At 38.4% G+C, this 27,127-nt stretch overlaps 1 long non-coding RNA gene across 2 annotated transcripts in view; it reads right to left on the minus strand.

Moving 5' to 3' along the window:
- Positions 1–455: 455 nt before the first annotated feature.
- The window catches only part of LOC108266165 (uncharacterized), a 96,714-nt gene continuing 70,042 nt past the window's right edge, over positions 456–27,127 (minus strand). Inside the window, exons 3-4 of one of the 2 annotated variants that reach the window (XR_001812824.3) lie at positions 827–928; positions 456–616 (exon numbers count right to left, since the gene is read on the minus strand). This is a non-coding gene — a long non-coding RNA (uncharacterized LOC108266165). Of the gene's footprint in view, positions 617–826; positions 929–25,487; positions 26,971–27,127 lie in introns of those variants that run through there. The other variant, XR_008396547.1, reaches the window with a different exon arrangement.

Genomic DNA, 27,127 nt, shown 5'->3' on the forward strand with positions numbered 1-27,127 from the left:
ACATCGATGAGAAAATAATCGCTGATTCATTCCTTCACTCGTTAGTTATTAATGTATATTCGTTAGCTCCTTTCAACATGTTTTAAAACGGTCTTCATTTCGCTAAGGAATGTAGCTCCAACTTCACCACGTGGGGAAAACACACTTCGCTAGCGAGGTTTTGGAAATCTTTTAAAACATACTGACCGTTTTTTTTATTTTTTTATTTTTTTTTTCTTCCTGCTGAGATTGTTAAACTTGCTCTGTGCAGGAAGCCAAGGCAAGGTCAGAAACAAGCCTCAATAAAAACATGCGACATCTGACGTTTAGCAGACCATTGTAGACGCATGCATTGTGTTTGGAAAGTTTATCATGTGTACGTTTTTCATGTACATTGTTATCTTGCTACATACAGTGTTACATAAACACAAATAATAAGCCACACAGTTGTTGTGAATGGTGGATATATTGATTTACTGATCCTCTCAATAGTGTATTGCAGAGAGAGAGAGAGACACTTTAGTAATGTTGGTACTATTTTCTTTGCCAGCTTTCAATGAAGTAGAAGAAATGGCCAGAATCCAAGTGTAATTCAGTTCACGTCTCTGCTGAGAAACAATATGCTCCAAGGTCATTGCTGAAAACAAATCAGAGAAATTAGCAGATCAAAACCAATTTGATTAAAAACATTGATATTTTCATCCACAGGTCCAAAGCACAAATGCAAATTTGCATACATGAGAATAATTTGGTTGATAAAAGGGTGATAAAACAAATGGTTGATTTACAGAATCCTGTTCAAATATTAGACTCGTAAGGTCTGAGATTGATTACGAGATGTGAGTACCTTGCCATGGTGTTCATATTAGACAGAGCAGTATTGTCTTCAGCTATTACCATCAGTAATAAGACAGTCCCTTCCCGTCTCACCTACAGCCCCCTCACCAACCTGTGTGCAAAAACGAGACTGTCAGTTTAATTTAGGTGACCCAAGGCTAAAATTTGATTGGATCTCAGATTCAGACTAGTTCATAAATCAGAGACAATGGGAATTGAGGTGTTAGCAGTGGCAGGGAATTCTCAGCTCAGGGTTTAGTTTCGTCTCAGAGGAAATGGGGTGTGTGGACAGAAATATCCACTGCTCACATGCATCAATCCCAAAGTTATTTCAGCACAGTCAGAGCTAGACATGGTGAGAATTTCTAAGATCGATCAGACTCGAACTTATGTTTCATTATCTTCCTGTTATATGCTGAGATGTGAAAAAAGGGGAGTGTGTGTGATGTACTTTGGTACATGTACAGTTTCTGTTAATAATGGCGGTACAGCATGGTGATTGGACTAGCAGAAAAAGGGAAATGTCGACATGCTTTGTGGTTCCTGCTTTACTTCCTTTCTTTATCAAAAGCTGCAGTTGACCCTGAAGATAGTAAGTAAATAAATCAATAAATACTGGCTAAAATTTCTGCTCGAGTCTCATGGTTTGGTCCCGGTTTCATGGTTTGATCCAATGATCTGTGAATTCTTAAAGAATCCCCCAAATCGTGCTTCAAAAAGCTCCAATGTAAACGTGACTGTGTTCACTTTAATTTGTGCATAAGTATTTCTTAGGGTGCCAAAAGTTATGGTGCACTGCATAGGTATACTGTGGGTGTGCTATGGCAGGTAACATAGATTTTCTCCAGTCTAATTTCTAAGTTCTCAAATGCTTTTCAGTTCACCACAGTTGTGGTTAATTGAGTTACTGAAGACTTACTGTCAGCTCAAACCTGTCTAGCCAAGGTGTTTCTCACTGCAGGACTGCCACTCACTCAAACCAGCCCATCTGGTACCAACAACCATACCAACCAGAACCTGCTTGAAGCCTGAGTAAAGGGCCAGGTACTTAAAAGACTCTCAAAGCATGAGGAAAAAAAGTTTTTCTGGTCTGATGTGACAAAAATTGTACTATTTCGTCTAAACTTCAAGTGCTTTGTTTGGTGAAAACAAGGTGCTGCTCATCAATTGGTTAACACCATCCCTATGGTGAAGCATTGTGGTGGCAGCATCACGTTATGGTGGGTATTTCTCTGTGGCATAGATGCACAGAATTGAGGGAAGGATGAATGAAGCCCAATACATAGAGGTTATTGTGTGTAGATTGATGGCCAAACATTCCAATTGAATCTAATAACTGGTATATTTAATTAATAAAAACGTGTCACATATTCAGTCAGTAAAAGTGTGCAAACACTGAACGGGTTTGAATATTTTCCAAACCACTGCATGTGGGCGAGTGTGTGTTTACTCGGCCTTAAACGGAATCGGAGAATTAGATCGTGAAGGAAACTTTGGCTGAAGGCCAAGAACAACCAAAGACATCAATGACATCCTGCACTAATAATGATTAGATTTACACTTCCTGACACTGGATCAAGAATAGAGAACACCGTTCTTATAACTGCTTCATTGTTATACAGGACTCATGACATGCTAATGCTAACCTCAGGGGTCATCCCGAGTAAATGAGAGAGCTGCTGGAACAAATACATTTCATTTTGCTAATCCAATTCCTGTCAGAATTGCTGAGGTTTTACTGGGATCTTAATGTACGTTCAAGAGTAGATGAAGAAGATGAGCAGTTCAGGTTGAAGCTATAAAGGTGCAGCTTTACAGCCACTGTCTTAGAAGGCATCAAATCTCGGACTGCTAGAGAGACAGGAGGAGAATTGGGTCATAAAGATATATAGATATGTTCCACTGTTGTGATTACAAAAAAAAGCCAAACAGTAAATCAGGAAGATGGCTCAATGCTACTCAAGCTGACTAGAAATGATAACGGCTCCAGATAAAAGGTCATTTTATTTGAGAAAACCGCAGCACAGGAACACAAAGAGACGTCTGGCGCACCAATAGGAGTTTCTCCGGCGCCTTTAAAGGGGAGTGAAGCACTGCATTATGTAACCTTCAGTGACCTTGTGAAAGAGGGAGAGAAAAAAAAAGTCAATAGGTGTTTTTTACATTTTTTATTTATTTATTTATTTTTTTAATCACATGTTTCACTTTTATTTAAATTATTTGCGATGTAAATAGTTTTATGTAAATGTATGCGATAAATCTTTTGCCCCAGCATAAAACTTTATGTAGGTAACTCGGGCTAAGGGTTTCGCTTAAGGGTCCTAAAGTGGCTCTCTGATAGTCCTGGGATAACAAATCAATGACAAGACCAGTGTGGAGACAGGATTAGAACCGAAACGTGGCAATACATGAAGAGAGGCACATGAAGGACAAGGAAAAAAGCACAAACGGGACCCACCGTGCTTTGAACGGAATGTGCTAAGAGTGGGAATCTGTCCCTCGTTTTATATATACGGGAGATTTATCGAATGCGTGAACATTTTAATGCTGTCTGAAGAACAGCACGTCTGTGTGCGATTCTGACTTCCGGCCTGAGGGCTGATGGATGTAGAGATTTATGAGAGAAAGTAAATATGCATCACATTAGCAGCACGTTGATAAATCTCAGGCCGACTTCAGAGATGGATGTAAAAATGGGTGTACTCCCCAAGTTTAGAAACACTTCTGCATGCGTGGGATGATTGTTCATTAGATTCACTGTGGAAAAAGATGACCTGCAGGCACAGAAGCTGTGAGCATATCCAATAATCTGTAGTTCATTAGCATCACTTTTTAGACGTCGCATTCTTCCACTTGAAAAATGAGGTTCATGTCGTGAGGACAGGCGTTAATGCTCTGTGCTCAGTCTCTGACCTGAAAAAAAAAAAGAAAAAAAAAAAATATCATAGCCCCATATCAAACTTCCCATTTATCCCCATCTGAGATCTGAGAAAAGATTGTAGCTGAGCTCATTCTTGCAGAGGAATCATAAGGATGAAATATTTCAGTTAGCGTGTAGGCCTCACCTCAGTCATTCCTCTGTATAGCGTGTATACATTGGAAAGAACTGTCGTTTCTCCAGGTGCAACACAACAATGCAAATACACCACCGTTTGAGAAAAGTGCAGGACAATAAATACGCAGACGATGGGCTGTAAACGATTGGTAAAAAAGGATAAACCAACATGAAGATCAGAGAGCTGTCTATGGGAGAAATTTTGAAGCTGAGGAGGAAAGAAGGAATATCAGTCAGGACTGTTAGTGATTATCACTAAGATTTCTTTTTTAAATCTATATTATTAGGACTTGGATGAAGATCAGATCACATTTTTTGACTAATTAGGCTTAGATAGACAAAAAAAAAACAACATTTTTTTGAAGCCTACAAACCCGTCTTCTTGATAAGAAAATACAGGCATCTATATATCTGTGTTCATAGACGAGTTAGACACCCAGCTCCAAGTGGCATTTAAGGTCACTTAAAGGTGGCAGTCAGTGTCTCAGAAAGTGATAAGCCCAATTAGAGCTGACAGGTCCTAGATGACCTTGGACCCCCTTTTCATTCTCGTCCTCTGACCTAACGCTTCACTGTACTCCAGACTATCGTGCTGTTACATGACTTGCACTCACTGCTGGAGCTTTTTTTTTTTTTTCTTCCGAGACTTGTTCACTTGCAGGGTGGACTGAAAGCTGTGTTGATTTCCTGCTGTCTACTGATGGAGCAGATTTTCTACCTCAGGCTACGGTGGAGCTCGCATCAGCAAGACCGTGGCTGTGTTCCCTCAAGCCATACTGGGCAGAAATCACTTTCTTTCCAATTTGAACATAAAAGATAAACACAGCACAGACTGCTGTTGCATTTATTTTCACCACCTCACAGGATGTAATAGCACATGGCTCATCCAGAGTGAGTTTTGCCTGCAGCTGGCTTTATTTTCATCAGCCATCGTGCGGCCACCTGATGGCCCAGCGGATATAAACCTCCCACTCTGAAGCTTTCCCAGAGCTTCATCTCAAGATAAGATCTGCTAAACAAAACCAGTGTTCGGAATTAGAATATTTGGTGATTTCAAGGAGGCACACGGTGGCTTAGTGGTTAGCAAGTTCATCTTACACCTCCAGGGTCGGGGGTTCGATTCCCACCGTGGCCCTGTGTGTGCATGGAGTTTACATGTTCTCCCCGTGCTGTGGGGGTACTCCGGTCTTCTCCCTCAGTCCAAACACATGAATGGTAGGCTGATTGGTGTGTATGTGATTGTGCCCTGTGATGGATTGGCACCCTGTCCAGGGTGTACCCTGCCTTGTGCCCCATGCTCCCTGGGATAGACTCCAGGTTTCCCCGTGACCCTGAAAAGGATAAAGCGCTATAGAAGATGGATGGATGGATTTCAAGGGGATTTTTTCACTTAATTATACTATAACGTATGTGATAAAATGGACTAACATGTTTCACTGTCTCAAACCATGTTTTGTCTCTATATAAGACCGTATAAATCCTCACAGATGATAAAATTCATAGTGTACATGGTTTATTTTTATACAGTGGTATATTTCAGTCTTGTATAAATACAATTTAATGTATTTATAAATTTAATGGCAGCACACATTAAAAGTATTATTTAAAAAAACAGCACAGGTTGAATTTCTCACACTGTCTCATTATTAGTTCTTTTTTTTTTTTTTTTAAATATCACTGCCCCTTTCTTTCTTTTCATGACCTTGACACCACGTCTTCTCTAAGCTCCCTGTCCTAATTATCACCCCTGCAGCAGGACAGAGATCCTGCTCTGTGTTAGCAATTAGCATCAGGTCTAACAGCGTCTCCGCACAGAAAAGCAGAGGCGAGAGGTCGCAGTGTGAAAATCTCATAAGGCTTCAGGATCAGGGATCTACGTATGTTTTGCATGCTTCTTCTCCTGGGCTCTCATTTATCAAAAAGCACGTCTAGGAGAAGTTTTCATTTTGTATGTAAGAAGTGCTAATAAATAAACAGTAGAAAATCATCACGTGTGCTTGTACACAGCTGTGGAATGGACATTGATAAATCCTGCACGGTCTTTATTGCTCTGCTTGTGCCTGGCCACACGCATTTGCATAAATAAACGCCCCCTACTCTCCATATATATTGCAAACAACTTACCTGTAATATTATGGTTATATGTGCAAAATCTATTGCCCTAGTTACCTGGAAAAACTGCGGCGTGAAAATTTCACATTATTGTCATTTCCAGTGCTGTAGTTGGAAGGTAATGTATTGTGGCTGAGTGATATGAATGCACATAAGTCATGTGCTTTTTTTTTTTGGCTTATGCTAGGTTGGGGAATGCTAGACATCATTCCCTCCCCCCCATTGTTTTCTTTTAGACTTTCTTTATATTTTCATCTTTCATATATTCTTTTGGATTTTTTTTTCTTTTTCCCCTCTGTAACTGTCCAAAACTCAACAATATTGTCAAGAATAGCGATTTCATCAAAATTATATATATTTTTTAAATAACTTTGTTTATAAAATGTTTTATTTATAAACACAATTTTTTATTTTATTTTTTAAAGTATATTGTTTAATCCTCTTTTAGTCATGGTATTCATACACTTGGACAATACTCGTACTGTACTTTTTTTTAATCTGTGATGTGACGTGTAAAAATTCAAAATTCATATAATGTGCAGTTTTAAGTAATAGAAATCCTCGAAAGATAACCTCGAGAGGTTTTTAAACAATTTATGCACGAAGGGGTTAATTATCACAAAAAATAAAAAAATAAAAAATTCAATAATCAAACGTTTACATATTTAAAAAGAACACATTTAAGTATAAGTTAAAGTATATAAGTATTAATTTAAGTATATATAAATATTCTCTCTTTTTCATTAGTTTATGATGATATAAATGAAAGAATTATTTAAAGCGACGTTTTTGTATTTAAAACATTAACTAGCCTAAAACTTTTATACTCAAAACGTCAGTTTAATTTCCAACACGGGACTGTACGTTAGATAGAACAAGGTTTTCAGGAATCTCACCAAAATAGCTCGTTGCCAAACTGCTTGTATGCTTCTCTCCAGTCCTTATTAGTCATTATAGTCACATCATTCAATATTCGATTGTAAATAATAAACAGCTATAGCTGTAGTGACTTATTCTATCTGATAAAATATTGCTTATTCGGTGAACCTCGATCTCTGAAGCAGACTCGCTGCCACCTCAGAGCTGTGCTATTGACGATCTTGTTGAAATGAGGTCAGCCTCCGTTGCTTTATTGTTCCAAACTAAATGATCAGGGCGTAATGTGGTGCTTTTGTCTCTCCTCGCTCTCTAGCCTCGTGCAATACTGAAACAAATGACATTTTAAACAGGGAGATGGGGAGAAGGAGTGACGAGTCACGAATGTGTTAACAAACACTGACGGCTTTCATTCAGTCTAATAGCAAGGAGCAGGGACGGACGGGAAAAAATAAACTGACTCACTCACCACTAAATACATCATTTACCATGAAACAACAACAACCTCAGATATGAAAAGCTCATTGCTTTTCACTGATCGCAATTATATGCAGCGGGAGGTACACGACACCCTGCATGGATGTTCAACCTCAACTGATAAATGACTCATATATTTAAAATAAAATCAACGACTATACCACAAAAGCATGCAAACCATCAGTAGTTCAGACTGCAAGGCGAATCACAGGTTTATATACCAGTGAGCTTGCTTTAATATGTTGTTACTATGGTAACAACTTTTACGGAGGATGCTTCACATAAACAGATGTTTGAAAGGGTATATATATATATATATATATATATATATATATATATATATATATATATATATATATATATATATATTTATTTATTTATTTATTAAAATATAACATAATTTAACATTTTTTGGAAGGAGTCTCCAGTGTTAGTGAGGCTGTTACAAAGTGCTGGTATTGGCGACTCCTCCGATAAATGTTAAACAAACATATCCTCATAGAAAACTTCACCATGTTAGCGCTTAGGCGTTTCTTTTTGTTAAAAAGCTGCATGTTGTTGTTTGTTTTATTATTATTATTTTTTTTTATCCATGTATCACTCTTAGATTTTAGTGTGGCGTTGAGGAATAATTTGGGAAGGCTTACAGGCAACCTCTCTAAAGGAGGCTGTTGGTAAAATTGAAAAGGGTTGCCAAAATGGCGCACTAGGGATTCGGAGAGGAAAAGACAGACAAATAAATAAAATAAGAGGGGGGAAAAATAAGGAAAAAATGACTACGCCACCTGGTGAATATACCAGGGAAATAGCCAAAGGACATACACGGTTTGACTTCTCAAAGAGGGATATCATGTAACAAAATGTGTCTTTATTAGAGCAGCAATAAATATTTTTACATCAAGATATCAATTAAGATGTCAATTACACTCGAGGACAATCGACATGCTCACAATCGGGTGCTGCTGAAGCAGACAGCAGCCGAAAAGTACTTCAAACAAATCACAGGGCTCAGGTTTACCAGCAGCACTGTGGGCTTGGGTTATCTCATGAAATAATGCATCACCCACACGTTCACAGCATCACACCCACACACACCTGCATTCAGAAATCAACACTACGGTTTACACACAGCAGGCCGTATAAAGAGAACCACCACCACCACAAAAGACCGCTAGCCCACCTACTCTGGACCTGCAGCACCTGGAATCGACAAAACACAATGTAATAACACAAAGAAACAGATGAATAAATAAATACAACAAACCACTCAAACCTGGCGATCACCAAACGCCAACAATAGTTAGAGACACAAAACAAATAAATCTGGCTCGCTCTAACAAACAGCACGACCTTTACAGGACCAGGTTTGAGAAGGTACATAGCAAAGCAAAACAATACAGCACAGAAAAAAACACAAAAACAAAAAAAAACCCACAAAAAAAAACAAATCAATACAACGAGGAAAAAAAAGCAACAAAAGAGCAAAAAAAAAGGAAAAAAAAAGAAAAAGAAAAAAGCAAAACAAAATGGGAGCATACAAAACATAGGCGCAAAACCCAGCAGCACTGAAAGCTCAAGCCATGCAGAACCAACAGAGAAGGACACACCCAGACATGCTCATTAGATCACCTCAAATATCAAAAAGATACGAGCTAAAATATACGTACCCATCAAGGCCGACGTCATAATGCAAAAGAGATCGTACATACCAAAACATACAGAGATCACTTCGTTCATCAGGCAACCGAAGTTCACAACTACTGAAACACACAACTGCTGTAATTAACAACCCTGGATATAAAATAACCAGAAAATCTAAAAGCATAAAGACATACTTGAAGGTAACCAGCAGCCAGCCAATAACGCTCCATATATCCCAATAATATGCACTGGAGCAAAATAATGCAACAGCCAATGGTACATCCTCCGGTTTGCACCACTTCAGCTCAAAACATGTGGCACCGGAAGTGGCCGTCACCTGACAATACCACCATATGCCCGGGAGCATACTGTATAAAAAAAATATATACTGCCCACCTTTCAAGGTTTGTGAATATTTTTTTGTTGTTGTTGTTGTTCTACATATTCAACGAATGCATTAATACAAACCTGCGATTTACATTGCAGTTTTGATCAGAGCTTCTGTTATAGAAAATGAGCACTTTGTGACCAATCAGAATCAAGAATTCAGCATCGCTGTGGTATCGAAAGTTAGATATTGTGTATATTTATGGCATTTGGCAGACGCCCTTATCCAGAACGACTTACATTGATCTCATTTTTATACAACTGAGCAGTTGAGGGTTAAGGGCCTTGCTCAAGGGCCCAGTAGTGACAGCTTGGGAGGATTTGAATTCAAGACCTTCTGATCAGTAGTCCACTGTCTTAACTACTGAGCTACCACTGCCCATGTATATAATGTACAAGTTCAAGTCAAATTGGCTCAACTGTTCATGATGAAATATGCTGGATGTAGACAAAAAAAAAAACAAAAAAAAAAACGAACGCATTTGCAAAAGAGGAACAGTTCGGATTTCTACTACACCTCAAAATTGCTCCCAAAACATTATAAATCTGTGATTTACAGCTGCTGTTTAGAAACTGCTAATATACAAGGCGAAGTCCAAACAAGGAACAGAGAATTTGCACCAAATTAAACAGGGAAGTGAATCCTTGTTGATATGAGGCACCACCTCATGAGAGTCGTTAGTTTCGATAATTGCCTTTCTTGGTCGTGTAACTCTGCAGGAACATGAGGCTGTTTCACAAGGCCAGGTGTTCAGCAGATGGCTTGTCCCACTGTACAAGTGAAAAACTAACAAGAACCACATAAAATGGATCTGGAAAAATATGGTTGAAAAAAAAAAAAAAAAAATCTCTAAATTCTCGGCAGATACGTGAGATTTCTTTATACCTACAGGGCGTCCCGAAAGTCTCCGTGCTGTACAGAGGGGACTGTTTTCCAGCACCACGTCGGTCGTGCCTTCGTCACTGGATGTTCGTAGACGTCAACTTCACCATTTCAAGTCTTTTTGGATTTGTTAAGAAGTTTCGCAACAGTGTCATGTGTGATGTGCTCGCCACGTTCCCTGCTAATTAAAGTCCATCTCGACCGTGCGACAGCTTCCCGATCCAGCCATGAGAACCACTTCAATGCGTTCTTCTTCTATCAGAGGCGTTCTTAAAGGCTATCTGAGAAGCATTTATTTCTTCCAGACTTTTGGGACAACCCCGTAGAACGCACGTCTCGCTTTGATCAACGTTTTGGATATTTACATCCCAATTCAGACTCTGTAAACGGATATGGGCTGTGAAGATGTCTGCGATTCTCAGAGTTAAAGCTTTACTCTGGTGGGGGATTAGCAAGACTTTAAAATGCTAGAACTTTAATTCTGGTTGAGATATCCATGAAAGTTTGAAAACAACGTTCAATCCAGAGCAAACTGTTTTCTGATTCCGGTCGTTCGAAGTGATGACACTGTGAACTCAAATCACACTCTGACTTTTTTTTTTTTCCATCGAGCTCCACAGCAAAACAAATAAAAACGATCGAAGCCTATCAGTAACGGTCGTGTCACATGACCATCTAGCGTGAGGCTGAAACTACTAGACGTCAAAACCGCAGTCTCCATGAGCCTGTACACCTATTGTACACAAGTCCATGATGGTCCACATGTCCATGAAGTTCAAGCATACCTTCATGCTGACGAGGATGTCACTAATGGCATATTGTTTCATGTTGACTTTGGGTATATTGAGATACAAAGCATCACTATTAGATCTTGCTGAATGAATGAAACGTTTTGTATGTGTAGTTGTCATTTTGGGACTGAAAAATATATGTACCCTAAATGGAACTTGTGACTAAACCCTTAAAAGTCTTAAAAAGCTGGAAAGTCCTGGCGTTTCTTAGACAACCGTTCTTAGATAAGAGTTTGTAAGGAAATGAGAATCAGAAACACATTTGTTTCTCCACTTACAAGGTGACATTTGAGATCTAAAAGAGAACGAGTAAGTGTTCAAATGATTGTTTCCCTAAACAGTGTTTGTCAGAGTAGCTGAACATGCCTCACCTGAATAGAGAATTAGTGACATTTGTGACGGCGGTTTGAAGATATGCAATTTGAAGTGATGCACTTTTTACTTTCTGACGGTGGGAATGAATGCGAGGCAACCTGTAACTATGCCATTTCAATTCACGAAATTAAGCTGTCACTCAGGATGCAGCCTGACAGGCTGTATGCTAAATGAGGAACACTGATTTTAGACTGTCCTCCCTCTCTCTCTCTCTGTCTCTCTCTGTCTCTCTCTCTCTCTCCGTCTCAGTGAGTTAAACTGATGTCAGTAGAAGCCCTGTGATTTTCAGCCCTGTAAATTCTGACACATAAGAGCCCAATTTGAGTTCATTTGTCAGGATGGAGGATGAGGAGCTGCCTTTTATTGTAAGTATCATGTGAATATGTGCAGAAATGTGCAATTTACAGAGGCAGGCTATTATTTCTCAGCAACAGCACATAGTTAGCTTTCAACCCTGAAACCTCAATGTAGTGTACTAACAGTGTTAATAGGCTACAATTTCTATCGATCTTATATATATATATATATATATATATATATATATATATATATATATATATATATATATATATATATATATATATATATGGATGGGGCGGAGTCATCCTGGAGGTGACCACACCCATCAGGATACAAACGTTTCCTCAGAAGAGCTTTGTATTGATTTTCAAAGATGCTTCATTATAAATGGAGCAAAACCATGCCAGCAAATAATTTAAATGCCCCCCCCCACACACACACATTAAAACGTCAACTGTTTTTTTGTTTCGTTTTTCCCCCTTTTAATTCGTCGTCCATATGCATATGACCACAGCCATCTGATAATAAATGAATATGCAACCTGGCTGGAGAATTGTTCATAGCCATGACACAATTAATGCATTTTTAAAAATTTTTGATCTGAATTCAAGCTCCAGCTCTACTTAAACTGCGCTTTTGCAGCTTGAGTATATAACAGTCATTATATCCATTATAGATTCATTATATATTCCATGTGCAAATGCCTGAATAACAAGATGGCCCTATTTTACTGATGCTAATGAAATCATTAGCACACGGTTAATGCATTCAGAGGCATAAACAGCTCGTCTGTGTAATGCACAATTGCAGATTATCGTTGGCCTGCTCGCCTGTAGCAGCTGAGTACTCCGTATGGGACACGATCACTGATAATAATCTAAATGCTAATGTTTGTGTGGCAACAGTTTAATAGGGTTAAGAAACTTAATTGCTGCTACAGTAATCTGTACAGTGATCTCACAGCTGGGAGGTAAAAGATGGTACAGTGAGTACAACCATAATGTTTCTTCAACAAACTTGCCCATGTCGGAATTCAACACTTCGGGGGCATGCTGTTGTAGGATAATAAACAATGACGGCGTGGTTTGATAAAGCAGAGACGATTATTTTCCGGTCCATAATCGTTTTATTCCTCTAACACCACGGCAATTTGCCGATGATTATCATTTTTTCACTTAACGACACAACATACCTTTATGAATTTATGCTTATGTTTACAGTAATGTTGTGGGATGCCCACGAGAGGCAAGTTAGTTTGTGTTTATACTTATATATATATATATATATTAGTAGCGTTAAACAGTAGCTCCTTCACCAGCCAAGCCAGCATTTCTCAGCAGCGTTTCTCTAAATGCCGGTACTTTTACATGCAGAAGTTTGTTGAACAATCATGATTCAGGCCAGCTAAAGGTCGTGATTCCTGATCTGTTTCCTTCGAGTCCCTCAGGTGGAAAATTGTGCAACATGAACGCCTAATGAAGCATGAAACAGCCAGTCGAGCGCTATGGGAAGGACCGAAGTCTCATTTATTTTTAGATCAGCGCCACTGTGGCTGAGATGGAGAATAATTTAACATTTATTGCTTTAGATCAGTATCAGTGGATTCGGTTTTCTTTAGAAGCTACAGCTCAATGGTCTGTTTATATTTTCTTTCGTTTATTTATTTATTTTTTCAACTGTGTCCGAACGAAGAAAAAAAGAAACCAGGACAATGGGCGATTTGAGTTCAAAAGTCATGTCAGTGTTTACATGGGGAAAGTTCCTCATATTCAGAATCGGTTTACGTGCCTGCTTAAGTTGATTCAGATTATTAAAACCACCTGCCTGTAGTTCACTTTTCCTATAGGTTGGCAGATTTTTCTTGAAAAGTGTCCTAGACGGGGTTTTCAATAGGGTATAGAGCATCACTTTAAATGGGAAAACTGACCAAAAATAAATAAATAAATAAATAAATAAATAAATAATAATGATAATAATAATCCAGGATCTGAACAAATACGTTTCTTTGCCGTCAGACAATTTAAATATTTCAATTTAAATCAGATTATTTTTGATTGATTAATATGAGGATATATGAACGAGAAGTTTGTAATGATTGATATAAACACTGAATAGGAGTGTAGAATATTGCACATATTTTGAGCTAATCGTCACATTACTCAGTGGTTTCATTTAACAATGCGATCTTCCGCCATCGTTATTCAGAAGTTTATAAAGTAGCACTTGATCCAGCACATCCTATTCATTTGCATTTTATTTATTTATTTATTTTATTTTAATATACATTTAATTATATAAACAGATTAACGGAGGCATAAGGTACTGAATCAAGGTCATGAAATACTAACAACGGAGCATGATTACACATTTACCTCGCTATTTTGATTTGTCAAATTAATAAAAATGGACCAAATTAACATTAAGCGCTATGGCCTAACCAGTTTACTAGAGGCGAATGAGGGGCATATATGTCGTGTACAGAACGCTGAATTATACTTAGCTAAAGTCAGGAACATATTGCACCATTATCAAAATGAGTCTCTAAGAACATTTACTTTCACCGTGTCCTTTAAGCTGAGCAATAACCTCACAGCAGAGAGAATTTCTAATGCATAATATGAGTAATAATTCAGAAGAGGAGATCAGCCCTTGGTTGATGGAGATTCACCTTTCTGTGTGCTTCACCTGTCCTTCAGAATAAAGCTCGTCTGGCTTGAGTTAGCACTAAAGGCTTCTGATCTTCAGGACTGACCTTTCTCCATCCTTCTTTCATTCCCATTACTGAAAGCCCATTCAAAACCTTTACAGAGAAATCTTTATTAAAATGGTGACTTAATGTTTTAACGCCTCAATACCTGGAACATTTGCTTAAGCTTGTGCCTTTTTCGAAGGTTTTTAGCAAAACTGATCAATGATAAAGAGATACAGTGTTCATTGAGAACTAGATGTGTGTTCATGTATGTGTTCACATTGGATAATAAGTTTTGGAATAATAATAATAATAATAATAATAATAATAATAACAATAATAATAATAATAAAGCCACGTGATGAGGATCACGTATTTCATACGGCTGTTGGCTTGAATAATGACTGTATTCAGGCTTGGAACAGTCATTGTTTGATGCACTGGTATGAACTGGTGAGTAATCATGGCTCACACTCAGGTCTTAGTTAATCTTACGCTCTATCTTTGGTTCAAAGGCCACTATTTCTGAAAAAGAGAAGACGACAAAGGGCTGACGATGACACAAGGGCATTTTTTACATTTCTGCTCCAGAAGCTGAAGGCGTCCTTTTCTGCTCTGGTCTTTTGTGCGAATATAATAGATATGCATATAGTTTTACTTTAACGACACAAAATTGCCCATTCTTAAACCCATAATATTTAATGAGTCAGTTAACACAAGCAGACGTTTTCTGCTCAAGGTGTTTCTAATTAATATGATTAATGCTTTAATGACTTTTTCTTACGGACCATGGCCTTTGGCGACAGCACGTGTCATTAGCGAAGTTTCGCTAATGGCTCACAGTTTGCCATGTCACTGCTGAAGGCTGTAATGAGCAGGAAATGTTCACTCATAAACACTGCTCCATGGTACATGACTGGTCATTAATAGTGTGTAATGAGTGTGATGATGGATTAATGGGAACACAATGACCCTGTGCTCTGAACAACTGGACAGCTGCTACCCTGCTGTACGGCGCTGACTTCTCTTGAACGTTCCCGTATCACTTTCTACCACAGAGCTGGTTCATTCAGCATGCTGATTGGTTGGCTAATTATCTATAACAGCGGTGTGGACTGTAGTTTTAGCTGCAAGGCAAACAACAGGTTTGAGACGTGGGCAAGTTCTAATGGATGCTCCACATTGACTGGTTAAAGAACTTGTGGAATCATTGATATGGTGACGATTTTTGGAAGGAGTCTCGAGTGTCAGCATTTATCCTGCTTTCAGCACCTTCAACCGATAAAAGCCACTGAAAACACCACTTAAAATTAATATTTCAGCTCGTCAACTTGGGGTAATCTTCTCAACGAGCAGTTCCTTCCCTGTTTACGGAATGTCGTCGAATCGACATATCTCACCCTGAGCAGTGTAAAGTCGCCCTTCTCCGATTTTAAATAAGTTTATAACAGCGCTAGATCAGTTAATATACAAAGTACACAGTTAAATATATAACACTGACCATACTAATTGAGAAGGTAATCATCATCATTAGAATTATCACAAACATCAGCTGGTGTAAGGAGTCCATAACTGGAGGCGTGTTAGAACCCATTTTGCAGAAGGGTCTTTATTGTAGAACACAATCAAAACAATCCAAGATGTCAAGAAGAGTCATAAAAATGGGAAATTCAAATAAACAGGAAAAAAGGTCAATGCACAGGAAACGTACAAGCAAAGACTTGGTAATTCAGATATCACCTGCAATACGTCACAATGTGTTGCCTGAAGCACATGGCTTATAAAGCTACAAACAGGAAGTGCCACTAAAACTCAGGTGACGGCTCCCTCTGGTGGAGGGAGGAACTGCTCATGGACTGAGGCATTACTCGCTGTTGTTGCTGTGCTGCAATTTCAGTCCAAAATGTTTGCATGAATGTTTGAAGTTCACTGCAGTAGAACAGAACCAATAGACACTCAGGCCTGTAACTGTTAAAAATGCGATTAAAGTGGAGCGTTCATGAGCTGGACGTGCTCCGACAGAGCAAACAAAAGACACACTTTCACGGAGGCGTCTATGGGGTTTGTTTTTTCCCTTCACTTCACATATCGAATGTGCCGAGGGGAGAAATTATGTTGTTACAACTTGCAAATGATCACTTACAAGGTACCAAGAACACAGCATTAGCAACACCCAGAGGTTAAATCTGTAACGTTAAGTTTTCTGACACAGGGAAGGCTGACGAGGGAAGAATTTCTATAATATAAGTGATAATAGGACAGAACTTCACTGCCCTGTTTCGCTGATGTTCCACAACATTAAATGTAACTATAAATGTATAAAAATGTATGTCGTCATTGTGCGATAAATTGTGATTGACAGATTGCTGCGGTATAAAAGGAGCAAAACAAGTCGGGTTGTGCTGTTATTGGAAAATAAATCAGCCTTAGGTTTGTAACAGTAATTCCATTTCATCACATGAACCCAGTTTTGATTATTTTCCTATAAAAGCATGACACTGACTGTTTTATTCCTTACTTGTTGACTAGATACCGTACTATCTCACTGGCAAGCGTTCTAAATAAAGGTTTAAGTTAAAAGTCAGTGGTGACACGCAGATAGTGACGCTACATAAAATATAGCACTATATTTAATGGTGCTGTTTGATGCGTGCAGAGAGTGTGGCTATCTTTTCATCGTTTTATATTTTAGACACAGGTGACAGAATGTCGTAGTGCTCTGTGTGCTCACTCAGCACCACTGCATCTCTCTCGATCGTGAGGGAGGAGGAAGATCAATCTCTTTCATTCTTCATCATGTTCATCACGTACGGAGTGGAATGTTGGCCTGTCCTCAATGCGTCACTCAATTCATCTCGGCATTCTGATGGATAGATATACGGCTGCATAAGCTTTAAAGATTATGTAAGTAAGAAAGAAAGAAAGGGACAGAGAGAGAGATAAGGAGGGAGAGAGAAAGCTTGAGACAGTGATCGTGATGATGGTGATGGAAATGATGATGATGATGATGATGGTGGTGACACTGATGATGGTGATGACTATTTTGGTGTAGGCAGTGATGACACGGATGTTGACAATGCTGACAATTATGATGATGGTGATGATAACGGTGGTGAGGATGTTAATGTGATGAGAGAGATGAAAATGCTGATGGTGAATGCAATGATGATAGAGATGATAATGGTGACAGTGATGATGATGGTAACAATGATGGTCATGATGTAATAGTGACAGTGATGATGACGATGATGATAATGGTGACAGTGATGATGGTAACAATGATGGTCATGATGATGTAATGGTGACAGTGATGATGGTAACAATGATGGTCATGATGATGTAATGGTGACAGTGATGATGGTAACAATGATGGTCATGATGATGTAATGGTGACAGTGATGATGGTAACAATGATGGTCATGATGATGTAATGGTGACAGTGACTATCATGATGATGATACTGAAGTTGATGACAGTAATGATAATGATGATGTAATGGTGACCGTGACGATCATGATGATGCTGAGGTTGATGACAGTAATAATAATGATGATGACAATGGCAGTGAGGATATTAATGGTGATGAGAGAGATGATGATGGAGTTGATGGTGACCACAGTGATGATGTAATGGTGACAGTGATGATGGTAACAACGATCATGATGATGTTGATAATGGTGACAATGATGATCATGATGATGGTATCATGGTAATGACTATAATAATGATGATCATGATGATGTAAAGGTGATCATGATTATGATGATGGTGATGGTCATGATGATGTTGATAATGGTGATACTGATGATGGTAATGACTATAATGATGATGATCATGATGATGTAAGAGTGATCATGATTATGATGATGGTCATGATAATGTAAGGGTGACAGTGATTATGATGATGACGGTGGTGATCATGATGATGTTGATAATGGTGACATTGATAGTAATGACTACAATAATGATGATCCTGATGTAAGAGTGATAGTGATTATGATGATGTTGATAATGGTGACAGTGATGATAATGATGGTAATGGTCATGATGATGTTGATAATGGTGACAGTGATGATAATGATGATGATGGTAATGACTATAATAATGATCATGATGTGAGATTGATAGTGATTATGATGATGGTATTGACAGTAATAATGATGGTCATGATGTAAGGGTGACAGTGATTATGATGATGATCATGATGATGTTGATAATGGTGACGGTGATGATTATGATAATGACTATAATAATGATGATCATGATGTGAGTGATAGTGATTATGATGATTATGATGGTGGTGGTGGTCATCATGATGTTGATAATGGTGACAATGATAATGATGATGATAGTAATGACTACAATAATGATCATGATGATGTAAGAGTGATAGTGATTATGATGATAATGGTGACAGTGATGATTATGATGATGATGATGGTAATGACAATAATAATGATCATGATGTAAGAGTGATAGTGATTATGATGATGGTGATAATGGTGACAGTGATGATTATGATGATGATGGTAATGACAATAATAATGATGATCATGATGTAAGAGTGATAGTGATTATGATGGTGATGATCATGATGATGTTGATAATGGTGACAGTGAGGATGATGGTGGAATTAAGATGCTGTCACTTCTGGAGGATTTGCTGCAGTGGCTTAATAAACTCGCTCCCTCCGAGTCGGTCAGTTTGTACTCTCCTGCTTTCCTCACCTCATTTCCCCTCACATCAACATTAATCACAATTATAAGCTCCTCAACACAGCAAGTCGATTAGGTGCTGAACTCACACCTCTGTAATCTCTGTGGATGTGCTCAGCTTTTATTCTGGACTAAAATATTTGTACAGTCTCACATGTTTGATCTAATGTGCATCCAAATAAGCATTAGTGCTGCAGTCACTCCACTCCTAACAGGCTTTTGGTGCAAACAGATGCTCCACAGATTGGTTCTTCTACATGATTAAAAGGTGAGGTTAATCGACATGTCATACAGGTGGTAATGTTCATTCAGCTGGCACGGACATGGGAAAACATGCAAGTTTTCTGCCTCGCTTGGCGCACTGATGATGATGATAACAAATTAATTTAGTGTGAGGATTAGAATCTGTTTAATTTAACAAATGAGAGATTATAATTTAGCAGTTAATCATAATGACAAAGAATTGCTAAAAAAAAAAAAAAGGGTGCTAAAATAAGGGGAATGTTCCCATGTCAAATTTCCATTTTATTACAATTATTTTATTAGTAATGTTGTTCCATGTTTTCTTCTTCTCATTCTTCTCCCTGTTAAGGGGTCTGTGGCAGCCTATAGAATCGTCTGGTAAACATTTTTGAAATTTGGCACACTGATTGGGGAGGGTCTAAGGAACATTCTGACCAAATTTAGGCCAAGTGCTGCTCTGCTCTAGCACCACCATCAGGTCAAATTTGGGCCTAATTGGAAGTACATCCATGGTCATAACTTTTAAACCGTGTGTCCAGATTTGGTCAAAAACCAAAAGTTTTTTTTGCTACTCCTCCTACAAATTTTTTGCTTAGCCTCAGGTCATGGTCCTGAGATGGCTGCCAAGTTTTGTGTCAGTGCAAGCAAGTCATTGCCGAAACACAACCTCACTTCCCATTTGAAGAGTTTTTGCTAAATCCACATGTTCTTCTTTCCTATAATTTTCTAGAGTATGCTGAAGTGAATGCCCAACAACATCTAAAATTCAAGTGTTTTCATGACTCCTCCTACAAATGAAGTCCAATCAACACCTAATTTGGTAAACATCATAAACAGACCAACCTGGACAAAAATGATAAAGAATGTTGATATTCCAAAGGATTTGCCCGTAACGTGCAGACAAATCTGCCTGGCACCGCCACCAAACAGGACGTGAGGCTGTATCTCAGCAACACCTTTGCACACGGACACAAATCTTCCTAGGCATCTTTAGGACCATGACCTGAGTCTATGCAACAAATTTCATGACAGCGTCACTTATTAGTCAAAAGTCACAATAACATGTTGAAAATGCTTCCATCTAAAGTACGTGCCGTTTTTGCTACTCCTCCTCCAAATTTTGTCCAATCTTCAATAAATTTGGCTCACATCATCACGAGACCTGTCTAAATTAAAGTTATTAAAGGAAGTCTAATATTCAAAACCATACTCCCATAACGGACTGGCAAATGCATGAAACTACTAATCATTCTTGAATCCCTTTGCGCATAATTATGGCTTTCCTGGGATTGCTTATGCAACAATTGTAGCACGTCTGTGAACGTGCAGCTCACCTAGTCTGGGTGCTTGGCCCCTAAAAATGCAGCTTTAATTATTATTACTATCATTATTACTACTACTACTACTAGTACTACTACTACTAGTAGTAGTAACATTATTATTATTATTATTATATGTAGTAATGGGGAAAACATTTTGCATACAAATAGTACATTTGAGCTGATTTATGTGTTTGTGTTTATCTGTTTGTTTGTTTAAGTGATAACAAAAACAAATACTACATTACTGTTGTACCAATTTTCAGATTATTTCATTCATCTGATTAACTGTATAATGTACTCTATCTCTATTTTTTAATTCAATGAGAAAAAAAATTAAAAAATTAAAAACTGGTTCATTCCAAGTCTTGGTGCCCTAAAGCAGTGGTTTTCAAAGTGGGGGCCACCAGGGGGCGCCCGGAGGGTCTCAACAATTTGGTGTGAAAAAAAAAAAAATTCTCACTCTCAGACAACCACACACAATCAATTCCTAATGTAATGTAAAGATATAAGATGTAATTATTAATAAAAAGGGGGGGGGAGGTGTATTCAGAGGTCTGTATTTTTAATGTGTTTTAAAGACATCTTGCAAAAGGGGGCCCTTGGTCAAATGTTAATCCCATTTGGGGGGCGTTGCTCTGGAAAAGTTTGAGAACCCCTGCCCTAAAGCACCAAATATCTGAGCTGCTTATTTATATATAAGAGATTCTCCTCGTCTTCTTCTGGGATTAAGTGCACTAGTAAAGTGCAATTGATTTTTTTTTCCTTTCCTATAACAATAGCTTTTCCTTCTTTTCTCAGAAAGCAGCCAGCAATATAGCGTGTACGAGTAAAAAATTATGCTTAATTAGATTAGATTTTTTCCATCTACATTAAATTCTCCCGCAGCTTCTCTGACATGCAACACCAATTTGTCACGAACATCAGTTTGTATCCGTATGCATTATACAGAATTGTTTTAATAAACTGTATGAACGTAGGCATGCTCTTTTCTGTTACACGCATAATTAGGAAAAACACACATTTCCTTTAATTAGCTGCTGTACCATTAAGAACTTCATGGAAATGAATCTGTTGTAAAAGGAGAAAAAGACTAAATAAACTCCGGATGCAATATAAAAGACGATTTAAAATACGTATTCAAATAATCGATCACTAATTAAATGTCGGGTATGCTATGCCGTCCATGCTCGGGTGATGACGGCTCTGTATTTGTGGTCAGCGTGTGGCAAAACTTCTGCGAACTACCTCTTCATTCTCCACAGCGAGGCTTTCAGGAGCTTCACACACATGGCTCCTTTCTCACACACACACACATCACCTTAAAGTAGAGATAAAAACATCTCTGGTTTAAACCGGTTTTCTTTTCCTGACTCAGCAAATAAGTTTCGACTCAGACTAATAGGGGTATAAGCATCTTTGCTTTACTCACATTGGGACTATAAAGGTTCCCAGACCTCTGGAAGACATCCTGCCTGTTTCCATTACTCAAGAAAAAGAACCAAACAACATCAGACCTCTAGCACCGTTACCCATGCTATTAAGGTTTCTCAAAAGGCTTGTTAGCTACAGTATGTGTTGATGAATAAATAACCACCAGGACAATTTAACATTATAATCTACTTAGCGTGATATTGTAAAATATCTCTTTGTGCTCTACAGGACTCCAATTTGACCAATTGCCTTTTTGAGCCTAATGTACAATGACATTATGATTTTGTCCTGCTTTTTGCATTGTTTAGATTTCCATTTCCTGCTTTAATTTGTCCTCATGGCAACTAAAATACTCCTGCACTTGGAAATATTAAATGGATATTAACCCCTGTCCACACCTACATAAAGGCAAAGTCATATTGCACATATCTAACATATTTAATGAACAGATACTGTGTATGAGCTTTTGAATCACTCAGTGCGTTTACATGGACAACAATACTCCACTCTTAACCCAATTAAGACCATACTTTGATTAAGAAACTAGCATGTAAACAGCAATTTTTAATGACCTTAATCTAATTAAGGTCATAATCGAAGTAAGCTCTGATCGAATTTAGACGTGTGGAGTATTCCTGTTTTAGTCGCGTTATGGACGTGAATTACAGACATGTAACACCTTAATCACATTATGAACGTCGTGTGGGAGTTTTCACAGCATTTTGCGACAGGACACGATCACACACGGTCCTCTCAACATTTTACGGCGAACAAGAGAGTTCGGCCGCATCCCAAACCGCGTACTTGCCTACTATAGGCCTGTAGTGGGGAAAAATACATGTATCTCGGCTACTATATAGACGGTAAGTACGCGGTTTGGGACGCAGCCCACGGCCTCAAGCAGTCGTCTGTTTGCACGTACAGCATGACAAATAATTAACTGCACTTAAAGCGTTCGTAAAAAAATTAAATAAAAACACCCAAAACTGTATACGGTTCCATAACGAAGACGAACTGTATGTTGATACGTGAAATTCTGGAGGGATGTCGGACGGCGTGGCGCGGTGACGTAATGACGCGGGCTGTTAATCTAATTATGTTCTAAAACATGTAAAACGGGTACATGACAGTATTCTAAAAGCGACTCATGTAAACACCTTAATCACATTATTATCTTACTCAGAGTAAGGTCAATAATTAGATTACTGCTGTGCATGTAAACGTAGTCATTGAGTATATAATGCTAGCAGTGTAAAGAGGTTGAAGCTGAATTTGCAGACCTTCACAATATGAACATATACACAATACTACCAACTAACTGTATTAACGTTACTAATCATCGGTCCTTAAATAAATAAATAAAAATAGATAAATAAATAAAAGCAGACGGCTGCTGTTGGCCGAAAGGTCACCGCTTTTGCTGGCATTTTTGTTGGAGCTTTTTTTTCTCTTTTCTACTGTGTTCTTTTGCCAACTCGGCCTGGGAGTTTCTAAGAATTTACATTATGCAGTTTGATTAGCATTTGCATTTACATTTCCTGCCGCCTGCATACAAAACCTCAACCTCCAAGAGCATTATTTCTCATGAAAAAAACATACACTGGCTCTCAAAGTAAAAGTCTGATAGCGGAGGCCGGGGTGAGATTTTCCTAGCCCCGACTCATTTTGCAGAAATGCGATGAAGTTCAGTAAACTAATAACTCCATATGTATGCAGCGCAGGAACCCTGTTCTTCTTAATTAGAAAATGTGCACTCACACCGAAGCCACTGACTGTGTAATTAACCGAACAATTTCATGCAAAACAGCCACCTCTGATAAACAGAGAATATATATTCCTGTCGAGAGGTGAAGCTATGTGCAGTAAATCTATCTTGAAGATAAGAGCGAGAGGATTGTTTTTCACGACATACATTATGCATCAGCGAGCTCCAAAAACACTGAAATGTGAATAAACCTGGAGCTGATCAAAAAAAAAATAAATAAAAAATTCTGCATCATTTCCTTCATTTTCCACACGCTGCCGAAATCCTCCTGCGAGTGACATTTATGATCTTCACATCACATGTATCTGTGACTGACAGCTATAAAAAAAATAAAAAATAAATAAAAAATACATTAAAAAAATAAAAAACAAGAAATAAAATAACTTAGAGAAACCTGACTCGATGTTGTATTCCATTTACAGGAATCACGTGTGAATTCGAAGAACAAGCGACATGAAATAAATAATTTAACGCTTGTACATATGACAAAACATGGTTGAATGGAAAAGTAGCTTCTCAGCTAATATTACAGAGATTTAAGCTATTGATAGCTACATAGTACACATACCGCACTCAGGGCGTATTCACCGTGACCCTGACCAGGACTTGAATGAATGAAAGTCTGAATGATACTGTACCTCACTAATTTTTTTTTTCTGGAATTGTTTCAAATCTCAAAAAATTTCATCTTGGCCATTTTCTGTGTGCGTGTGTCTAGATACCAACTCAATCTATTACATTTCTCAAATCCTTACTCATTTGTATGGGCATCGATAATCTTTGCGCACAAACTGTCACACAATCAGTCATCAAGTTAGCCCAGATATTGAAAAACACATGGTTTTTTGTTAAATAATGTCATAAGAAAAACTTATGATATAACATCATAATATACAGAGGCGGAGTTAGTGATTTGGGCAAATTATAAATTAATAAAGATATGTCATTAGGATTTTTAGGGGCCCCTTGGCTTCTGGGGGACAAAGCAGGTGCCTATCTTTGCCTAGTGTTAATGAAGACAGTTTGCTTCACTTTTTACGCATACTCTAGGAACAGGTGTACTGTATGAGTAGAGTATGTACAATAAACTGTAAAATAAACTCGTTTACCAGTCTATGAGTACGCCTGAGCCTCACAGAGCACCATTCTGCGGTCAGGTCCATCAACAGGCTCTCTCGAACATTTTCACCTTCTGTCTTATCTTCCGATTTCAATCCCATAACTCTTTAACCTCCCTAAGCAGCTGTCAGCATCATGGCAGAGCTCAGTTCTCTCTCTTTCCGACACAACATATGCTTTTTTTTTTTAACCACACATGGAGATGACCCGACCTGCTCGTCTGTCAGTCCCGAGACTCGCTCAACACTTCAGGTTGTCTTGTGATTATAATTAATCTCAGGTTAAATCTGCTGCTTTCGCACAGCGCATCACGCAGGAAGTGTCCTCAGAAAGTGTCTCTGTGTGACATTTCTTTTAGCACCATCCAGCGTAATTAAAATAGGATTTCAATGAAAAACTCATTTAAATGAAACGATGCTGCGACTTAACGGATGCACAGACTGAAACAAGTGCAAGTATGGCCGTTTAATGATATAACACGTCCAAAGGATCAGGCAGAAATCAATACACATGGACAGCCAAGGGTCAATCAATCAGGCAAACAGTTCAAACCAGGCAAGGTAAAGAGACAAGGTCAGGAACGTGAACGATATCAAAACCTGAAAAACAAACACGGTATCAAGGCTTGGTAATGGCAAAGACAAACCACAACTGAGCATAGACTTCGCAATTTGCTCTCTGTGTGTGTGTGCGCGTGCGTGTGAGAGAGAGAGTCTCTTATATAGTGTGGTGGGATCGTCAGTGTAATTGGGAACAGTTGTCTCTAATTAGAACACCGTGTGAGTGTATGGGAAGTGTAGTTGTCTTCCGCCATGTTTGTACTTAATGCAGCATTCTGGGAAATGGAGTCGCTGGCTTGCGATGACATGAAATGCATGATCAATTAGACAAGTACTATTTTTTTTTTTGCCTGTTACATACAAACTGTTCAGCTCTCTGTTACAAGATTCCTTGATTTAATTAACGTCTTCATAGTCAGATAGTTACATGGAGCTTGTCTCCAAAAAAGTCCTTTGTCTTCACTTCTCTTCTGTCGCCTTAGCAATGATCAAGCATGTAGAAATATCTCACAATGATATTTAACTTTGATATGATTTACTGTCCGTAAAGAAACACAAAAGAATGAGATAATTGCGCGTGACCTAAATATAAGACTGTATAAATAGGACATTGAATCTGTGCATAGATTCAGATCACTTTGGGACGTCGCACTGATTGATTGAAAACACCTGCCTATCACCTTCAAATGAACTGCTAATCCTAGAGGTTCACATACTTTTGCCACACATATGTAATATTGGATCATATCCCACAATAAATTAATGACAGAGTATAATATTAAGTCATATTCACCTAGAAATATAGAAAATTCTAAAGGGTGCACAAACTTTCAAGCACCACTGTACGTGGACGATTATGTGGTGTCCCTGTGAGTGTTCCCTATAAATGAGCTGTTACTATAGAAATGAGAACATATTAGAATGAGCACATTAACGCAGCTGCACTATTATCAGAAGTGCCGTTATAGCACATTAAATCAACACCTTCTGACCAATCAGATTCAAGAATTCACCACAGGCCTGGTTTACAGTAGGCCCCCTTAAAATAAACTGTTACCAAATATGATATCACGGTGATGGTGATTGCTATCACATGGATTTACTCCAACAGCTTCAACTTCGGCTTTAACACGCATCACTTGTCACTCTTGTCGTGAATATCATTCTGTAGTGTCCTACACAGAGAGGCTGTGATAATCATGGAGAAAAACAGACTTCAGCACACTCCTGAAACAAGCTCCTGTACCACAGGCTGGATGTGGACGAGTTCCAGCCGAAGAAACCCGGAGCCGAGGCTGATTCATTTCCATCCGAGCCGCTCTTCACTCCAGGCTACACTCTCTTGTACATTCGGTTTATTAAGTCAGCGTGGAGAGCCGTGACTGAATGGATAAACGTCTATTACAGCAGAACCTAGTGGGAAAAAAAAGAGCATTATCTGGCTAAGAAAGACAGACTGAGCAACAGTTAATTACGTTAGAACAACGTTAGTATAACCTCGAACGCATCTCAGACTAATTGCAGAAAACTAACGCAATAAAAGTTGGACCAGCGAGTCCATATCTTTCTC

This window comes from Ictalurus punctatus, chromosome 6, assembly GCF_001660625.3.
Source record: "Ictalurus punctatus breed USDA103 chromosome 6, Coco_2.0, whole genome shotgun sequence".
NCBI classification, from domain to species: Eukaryota; Metazoa; Chordata; class Actinopteri; order Siluriformes; family Ictaluridae; genus Ictalurus; species Ictalurus punctatus.